We start from the raw sequence: 8,365 nt of genomic DNA, 5'->3' as shown, positions 1-8,365 counted from the left end.
TGGTTAGGGGCTAGGAATTGTGTGCCAGCTGCCTGCTCTTGACTTGTTCTGCAAGCCTCTGTTTCATGGTCTGTAGAAGGGGATCGTAATAACCCCCATCCAGAGGAGAAAGTGAAATAATGGCATCCAGAGGATTTAAGAACCTGGGAGGGATTGGGAACATGTGTACAAGTTACACGAGAAAAGCAGGGACCTGCCGTCTGTCTCCTATGATCCCATGCTTTTAGAGTTTTTGTTTTGTTCTCTTCTGTTTTTAAATCTGGAAAGATACATACCGAGGTGTTACATGGGATATTTCTGTGTGATAAGATTACAGGCCATTTTCATTTATTTTTCCTTTTTGCATTTAAACTTTAAACTTTCTAGCATGAGCGTAAATGAGCATATATTTGAAAACCTATCACACTTTACACATATCAAATATTTTTATTATTATTTACTTCTAAGTGCTTTGGCAAGTACAAAGTCATCCATAAATGCAAGAGTGCGAGTACTTGCCTGAGTCCTAAAGCCATTGTGTGTGGGGGTGCTTGTGAGCTGCCTCCCCAACACGCACTCCCGTCTTCCTTCAGAGCAGACTGGGTGAGCTGAATCCCATTCCACCTCCCCCAGCGGGCCTGGATTGGCTGGAATCAATCATTGTGGTGACTTTGTTAGGGAGTCCATGATGGACATTGGGTCAATCCTAAGATCTGTGTTTGTTTGGGTGAGGAGATAGATTTCTACTTTTTAAAAATATCTTAAAGGAGACTTCTGTAACTTGCTAACATTGGCCTGAGTGAGAGTGGGGCCAAGAAGGAGGAAGAGGAGCTGAGACATGGAAAAACAGAGCAAAACCAAGGCCCGATTACATCACTGCGCCACTGCGAAAAGCCTCTCTGAACGTAGACTTTTTGTTTTTGTTTGCCAGAGAATTCCCTTTATTTTCAAAACCCGTCTGAGAAGTTGGATTTTCTATTAGTTACAACTTCCTAGCTGATAGAGAAACTGGGACCAGAAGTGGGAGGTTGTGAGTAATAGACCCAGAGCTTGTGGGGCTCAGGAGATAGGAGGGGCACAGGTGGACCCCAGGCTCCTGGCTGAGATGTTGGCAAGTCTAAAATAGAAGGTGAAGGAGTTGGTTGTGCTGTAGTCTGTTGAATCTTGGAATTCAAACCGGTGCCTATAAGGCTGCTCTTTAAGGAGACTTGTGGGGAAATCTCAGGATTTTGGAATAGGTGTTCATTTTTTGTAGTCATTAGTTAATTTCTGCAAGAGACAGGACTCCATGGACATAGGCCTGTTTAAAAGGAGGGAAGGAAGTAGGAGGGCTTTGCCAAGAGAAGCCCTTTATACCCATGGTCTGCAATCCAAGTTGACGGTGAGTTCAGGATTCCTGTTGAAAAGCAGAATGTTCTACGTCAAGCTGTATTTGGTGTAAGCAGAGCCAGGAAGTAAAAGCCTTGGCAGGAGATAAAACTGAACACCCCTCAGGTCCCTCACAAGCATATCCTGTTAGGCATTCTTTGTCTGACAAAGATGCCCAACTCCTACTCTTTTGCTTTTGCTGGGAGTCAAGAGGCCAGCTAGTGGTACCTCTCCACCCCTGCCATGGCTTTGACATGTCAAGGTAGAGGTCATTGGTGAAAGCAAGGGCAGGGGGATGCACTGAACCCAAGGCCAGTCGTCGGGAGATAGATATCCTCAGCCCATGTTCTGGAAACAAAGATGTGGCAGTCACATCTGGCTTGGGTTACTAGTATATGTATTTGATTAAAAGCAAATAGATTAGACACCTACTAAGCCTTTATGAATATCACTAAAGTAAACCTCAACCTACCAATATCGGCCTGCCATTGTCCACACCCTAAAGCATGCTTGGGTCCCTGACTGTGTCTAACAGGAAGTGAGGGGCCAAAGTGGTACAACCTCCAGTGAGAACATGTCCGAGAACCATCTCAGATGTGTCCGTTGGAAGACAGGGAGGTCATAGATAGGCTGAGGCACAGGCAGGAGGACAGACAAATCTTCAAGGAAGATTTTATCAGAGATGATGAAAACCTGGTGTGTTAGGGCAGGATGGAGAGTGGAAAAGGTCTCTCCCCTGCCATCCTGGGTACAGCCAGCTTTTCTTCTACTTATTAGGGATGGCTTGTCTCCTGCCTCCATTCTGGAAATGCCACGGGACTGCTAAGGCCAGGCCTGCCTGAATCTGCTCTGGCCTCTGGAATCCAACCCCCAGTAGATGGCCTTAGTCCTTCCTTTTGGCCTACGGGCTTCTCTGAGGCTGAGAATAGGAAGCAACATGCTCCCTTTCAGAGCTGGGAGCTCAGAGCTCAGAGCCTGCTCACAAGCCCTTTTAGAAATAAAGGACAAAATGGGGACATTGTTCCCTGGACAATGGGGTTTCTCACAAGCGGGCTTCCCCTTTTGTGAGGAGGGCTCCCTTTAAGAGCAGCTGGGACCGGCCAGTTCTTAGGGTACTGAGCGCCAGCTGCAAAGCTGACTGATGGGAGGGACCCGGACTGGGGATGGAGTTGTCCGTGTGAAGGGACGCCTTGGGGTAGTACTGCCTGAAAGATTGGACTAAGAGAAGATGGGGACTGGAGCAAGCGCTAGGCTTCAGATGGGATTCAGACAGGGGTTGGGGCAGGATTAGGGAGTAAACCTAGGCCTGGGGCCGAAGCCAAGGCTGGTGTGAGGCTTGGAGGGTAGAACTGGTCCGGGAGGGCATGTCACACACAGCGCAAAAGCCCAGGCATGAGACATAGGCAACTCAGGTTCTCCGTTGACTGGTTGTCCTCAGACAGGCTCTCTCTTGCCTTTCATCTTTGTTCCAATGTTATCTTCTTGGCCTTCAACACCCTATTTAATGCCACAATCTGCCCCCGGGAGGCACTCTTGTTCTTCCTTATAGCTCTTTATCCACTTCCTTAACATTTCTTTTTAAAAAATGTTTATTTATTTTGAGGGAGGGGGAGGGGCAGAGAGAGAGGAGAGGGAGACTCCCAAGTAGGCTCTGCACTGCCAGCCTGGAGCCCAACGCAGAGGTTGAACTCACAAACATGAGATCATGACCTGAGCCAAGGTGAAGAGTCGGTCGCTTAACCAACTGAGCTACCCAGGCGCCCCCACCCGCCCCCACTTAACATCGTCTAATGTACCATATAACTTAGATATTTATAATGTTTATTATCTGTCTTCCCTAACTAGAATGTCAACTCCATAAGGACAGAGATCTTTGTTTTATTCACTTGTGTCCCCAGTCCCTAGAAGAGTGCCTGGCACGGAGCAGTCATCCATCCGTTGGACGAATAAAATTGTTAAGCTTCTCTGAGCTGAGAGCTTCCTCCTTTGAAAAGCGAGGAGGACATTCATGACGCAGCCTCAGCGTTGCGGATTTAGTGGACATAGCGTTTTACACCCGCCCGGCAGGCACTTGTGCAAATGACAGCCTGTGTATGCCTGAGCTTCCTCACCTGTCAAGTGGGAATAAAAGTCCTACTTTGTAGGGTTGTTGTGAGGATCAGATAGGTTAACAGGTGCAAAGCACGTAGACCAGGGCCTGTCACGAAGTCAGTGTTCAGTACTGTTGGGCGTCATGTTGGTCGAACGAAACCGTCTTCTCCTTAGTCTTGCAGAGCCTTTCAGTTCATTGTTCTATGGAGCTGAAGGTGGGGCTGAAAGTGGTACCGGGACACAAGTGGCTGAAACTTTGGTTATGCCTGGGCTTGAGATGGAATGATCCTTTGAATACAGGGGTCAGAATAGACAAAGCATTTCCAGAGCCCAGCGCCCTTAAATGTCAACCTAGAGGGGCTCCGGGATGGCTCAGTCCGTTAGGCTCTGGACTCTTGGTTTTGGCTCAGGTCATGATCTGGTGGTTCGTGAGATCTAGCCCTGAGACGGGGTCTGCACCGGTGGTACAGAGCCTGCTTGGGGTTCTCTTTCTCCCCCTCTCTCTGCCCCTTCCCTGCTCGTGTGCTCTCTAAACAAACAAACAAACAAACAAACAAACTTTAAAAAAAAAAGTTAAAAAAAATATCCACCTAGATTTCAGGCAGTCTTTCCCCAGCCCCAGGTCAGAGCCCACTCCTCACTGCCCCCCCTCCCCCCACCAACCCCTGGAAACAGACCTCAGAGTTTTGTCTCTTTTCTCTCTGTCCCTTCTCCTTCCTCTCTCTCCATCCAGGGCCTGAGCCACCAGTGCTCTCCATCTCAGCATTTCCCAGTGAAGGAGGCTCCCCAAGGGGCAGTGGAAGTCAGAATTAGAACCCTGGACCTCCTGGCCTTCTCATCTCAAACCTGGCTTCTAAGGCCTGGTAAACTTCAGGCCTCGTTAAAAGCAGGGGGCTCATCGCATGCTCTTAATAAATATGGAGTAAATAGATGAGTAGAAAAAAGTAGAAGCCCCAGCTTTGACCCTGACCTTTATTTTTTAATTAAAAAAATTTTTTTTAATGTTTATTTATTTTCGAGAGGGGCAGAGAGAGAGAGGAGGATAGAGGATCTGAAGTGGTCTCTGTGCTGACAGCAGACAGCCCGATGTAGGGTTCGAACTCACGAACCGTCGGATCATGACCTAAGCCGAAGTTGGACACTTTAACCGACTGAGCCACCCAGGCACCTCGACCCTGACCTCTAAGTAAATAACATCTTTGGACTTCAGTTTCCTCATCTCTTGTGGGGACTATAAATGCCTGCCCTGTCCACCATATAAAAGTGTTGTGAGACTCATTAGATCATTAGTTCTTTGGGCAAAGGGGACTTGGAGGTCAGGCAGTCCAAGTTGCTTACTTTTCCAATAAGGAAACAGAGCTCCAGAGACAGGGGATGTGTAGACGTAGAGAAACCTAATATAATGAATTGCTTTCTACCAGCCAAGTGGTCCCAGAATCCTGGACTCTCCTCTGGATTTAGATATTGTCAGTCCATCCAGGCAGAGGGCATCTGAGCCTAGGCAGGGGAAGTGACTTTCTCAGCTCCCCCGGAAAGCTAGGGCAGAGCCAGAAGGTGGGGATCCTGGTTTCCCATCCAGGCCTCCTTCCTGCTTCACTGACAGCACCGGGAAGGGAGGTACCCAGGGAGCATGGGCAGCAGTGGCCGCTGGGTGCCCCCTGCCCCTGCTTCAGTTGAATTTCCTTGTGGGACAGAGCCCAGGAGCAGGCTAGGAGAGGTAAGGCAGGAAGGAGGTGGGGTTGCCCAGGCAGTGGTTCCTCTCAGTGGACTCCCAAAGTAGGATAGTACCTTGGGGAAAATCATCCAGACACAGGGGCCCCAAGCTGGCCATGTGGTGCACCCAGAAGATCCTATCCCTCATAGCTTTGGGGAGATCAGAAGTCAGGGGTTGGTGCTGGGGACCCATGACAGGTGGAATAGAGTTCCCCCAACTTCCTGCTGGCTCAGCCTCCCAGCATCTGTCTACGCTGTGACAGGCACACTTACCATGCCTGGGGATTTTCCCCTGGCTCACTGATGATGACACCATCTCAAGCCTCCTCCTATCCCTAAACCCTTGCTTGGAGTTTGTAAGCAATGACAGAGGCCTTCTTAGCTTCTGGTCAGTTCTGGATGTTTTCAGCCACGATGTCTTATACAAACGTGTATTTCCTAAACTTCACTCATTTACCACATCCATGATTTTTGCTGTAATAACCTAAGCCATTAAATATATAAATAATGCTCTTGAAAAAGAAAAGGGGTGTGCATGGCACCTGGGTGGCTCAGTCAGTTGAGAGTCCGGCTCTTGATTTTGGCTCAAGTCATGATCCCAGGGTTGTGGGATCGAGCCCTGCATCAGGCTCTGAGCTGAGCATGGAGCCTGCTTGGGATTCATTCTCTCTTTCTCTCTTTCTCTCTCACCACCCCTCTCCTCTGCTAAAGAAACCTTGTATTACTCCTGTAAATGAAGAAACAATATCAATTGCTAAAAATACAGAAAGCCAAAACAAATGCAAAGACATTCTTAGTTTCTGGTGCCAGGTCCCACTTCTGGCTCCAGTCTTACTGGCAAGTCATGTACTCTTTCTGGGACCCTGTTTTCTCTTCTGTAAAATGGGATTGTTGGGAAATAATATATGCAAGATGCCTGGCCCTGAGCTGCCATGGAGCAGGCCAGAGAGTTCTGGGCTGGTATTGGGTTCTGCTGGTGCTGACAACATCTCCCCTCTGCTCTAGACTTGACCCCCTTCTCACTTTTAGGACAAGGTGGCTGCAGGAAGATTGGGCTTAGATATTGAGGATGGCAGAGATCTGGGGGACCCAACGTCCATGCCTTCAAATCTCCAACTGGCTTTTGTGGGTTAGAGGTACAGATTGCTCCAGGCAGCGCTAAAGGCCACCGAAAATACCCTTTTCTCGGGAGGCAGTCTCAGGTCTTTGTCACTGAACGCATTCAGACATTGCTGGGAGACTTGGCAGAACATTGTCAGGAGAATTCAAACTCAGTCTGGTTCTCAGGGAAAGGAGGCAGATCCCCCCTGCTCATGGGGCCGGTCACTGGGGAGTAGGGACGAGGCCTATAGTGCTGGGATCTACTCCTGTCCACCCCCCTCACATTCATCTAGAATTTTAGAGTTTCCTGTGCGCTTTTCAACTACTCTCTCATATGACTCTCCCAGCAAGTGGTGAGGGAAGCCAGGGAATACAGTGGCTATGGAACAGGGGGATCCACAGGGGCCAAGTGACTTGTCCAAGGTCACCAGGGTGGAGTCTTGAACCCGGGATGTCTGACTCCTTTTCTTGGGAAGTGTGGTTCACTCCTCTGTCACCCAGGAGGCTAGTGGCTGGGAATCTGTCTGGGACAAGTCAGCATGGACCCTGGCTGGCCCTTTCCCTCTCAGGAGAAAAGAGGTAACAGCCCCTGTTTAGTGGAGGCTCCCCTCTGGAAGCCACCCCTCCTACGTCACCCTCTGCTTCCTGTGGCCCTAGCGGAGGAGAGAACCCAAGGGCAGGGAAGAGAGCTAGCCGGGAAGAGTGTTAGCCGTCTGAGACAGAGGACACGTGCATAAAGACGAATAGAGATATGGAGAGACCCGAAGAAAGGTAGACAGACACAGACAGACACACAGAGAAGGGCAGAAAGACAGGGTAGGAGAAAGACCCACAAGAGACACAGAACGAAGTTAGAACCAAAGATAGACAACTGGGCTACGCGCGCGCAGAGACCTGAATCCGCCAGACCTCGCAGAGAGGGAGGCAGAGAAGGCCCCGGCGGGAGGAGGACAGGGACCGAGAGAGCGGGGAGGGGAGGGGGCGGTGGAACAAGCCGGCAGCTGGGCCCCCCCCCCCCGCCAGTCCCTCCCCCGCGGGCCGAGGAGCCCGACGGAGCTGGGGCGCCCCGTCTCCCGGCAGGGGGCGCCCTGGCCGCGCTGCCAGGTCAGCCAACACAACTCCGGCGGGGGGCGGGGCGGGGAGGACCGGGCCCGGGCCGGGGGAGGGGGCGGGGGCGGGCGCGGGGGAGGGCTGCCCTGGCCTCCCTCCCGGCCCCGCGGCCGCCTTTATAAGCCCGCGGGGGAGGTGGCCCCGGCAGCGTCGCGCTCCCGCCACTCCGGGCCCTCGGTCCCAGCGCACCGGCCCCACGTCACTTGTGCCAGGACAGACCTTCGCCCACGAACTGTGCTCAGGTAAGGACCCGATGCCATCCCCCGGCTCTCCGGGATCCCTGGGGACGTGGTCGACCCGGGCCCCTCCCACATCCTCCCTTCGTCCGGGACCGGCGGCGAGAAGGGATAGAAATGTCAGAGCGCGGACCTCCGCGCCTGCACACCACCCAGGGCGGCCCGTTCGCGACCCTCAGCCACCTGTCCCGCTCCCGAACTCGTGCACATCCGAGGCTCTCGGCAGCGCGCTGGGCCAGGCTGGAGGTTGGACGTGGCGCCCACGGGGACCGCGAGCTGAGGGGACCGCGCTCGGGACCGCCGCTGCAGTCCTAGGGTCTCCTGCCTCCTAGGTCTCTGCCTGGGACCTACACCTGTCTTCGCGCCTCTCCCCGGTGTCCCGTGACCGAGCTGCCCTGATGATACCCACCTGGTGGGAGATCCAGAGACTCAGGCTGCCAACCCCAGCACCCTGCCTGGTGTCTTTTCATGCCTCCCACCTAGGAACCTCTAGATCACGCTCAGACGCTTGGGGAGGAGGCTGGTGTGTCCACGTGGGGTCCAAAGTAGTTTGGGGCAAAGCTGGAATGAGCAGAGGGAGGGAGGCTCTGGGGTCCCAGAGCCGCGTGGTGGCGGGGGAGGGGAGAGGGGACAACTGGCCTGTGAGTGTTTGCTGGGAGTTGGGGTGGCCACAGCAGCGGGGAGGGGGGGGGGGTGGGGGGGCAAAGCCCTGGACCCCTGGAAGCAGAGGGAGCCTACCCCTCACCTCTGGCTGCCCACAGGTAAGT

At 52.5% G+C, this 8,365-nt stretch overlaps 1 protein-coding gene and 1 long non-coding RNA gene across 2 annotated transcripts in view; one reads left to right on the top strand and one right to left on the bottom strand.

The window, feature by feature from the left end:
- Positions 1-406: 406 nt before the first annotated feature.
- Positions 407-8,285, bottom strand: LOC132673143 (uncharacterized). The gene is made up of 2 exons (XR_009607881.2): positions 8,008-8,285; positions 407-626 (listed from the first exon to the last, which is right to left on the bottom strand). It is a non-coding gene; the product is annotated as an uncharacterized LOC132673143 (long non-coding RNA).
- Positions 7,471-8,365, top strand: part of ALPL (alkaline phosphatase, biomineralization associated) — a 58,088-nt gene continuing 57,193 nt past the window's right edge. Inside the window, exon 1 of the mRNA XM_060625558.3 lies at positions 7,471-7,604. The gene's annotated coding sequence lies outside the window, so the exon portion shown is untranslated. The remainder of the gene's footprint in view (positions 7,605-8,365) is intronic.

This window comes from Panthera onca, chromosome C1 (assembly GCF_046562875.1).
Source record: "Panthera onca isolate mPanOnc1 chromosome C1, mPanOnc1 haplotype 2, whole genome shotgun sequence".
In the NCBI taxonomy this organism is placed as follows: Eukaryota; Metazoa; Chordata; class Mammalia; order Carnivora; family Felidae; genus Panthera; species Panthera onca.
This window is presented reverse-complemented; position numbering and strand designations above follow the sequence as displayed.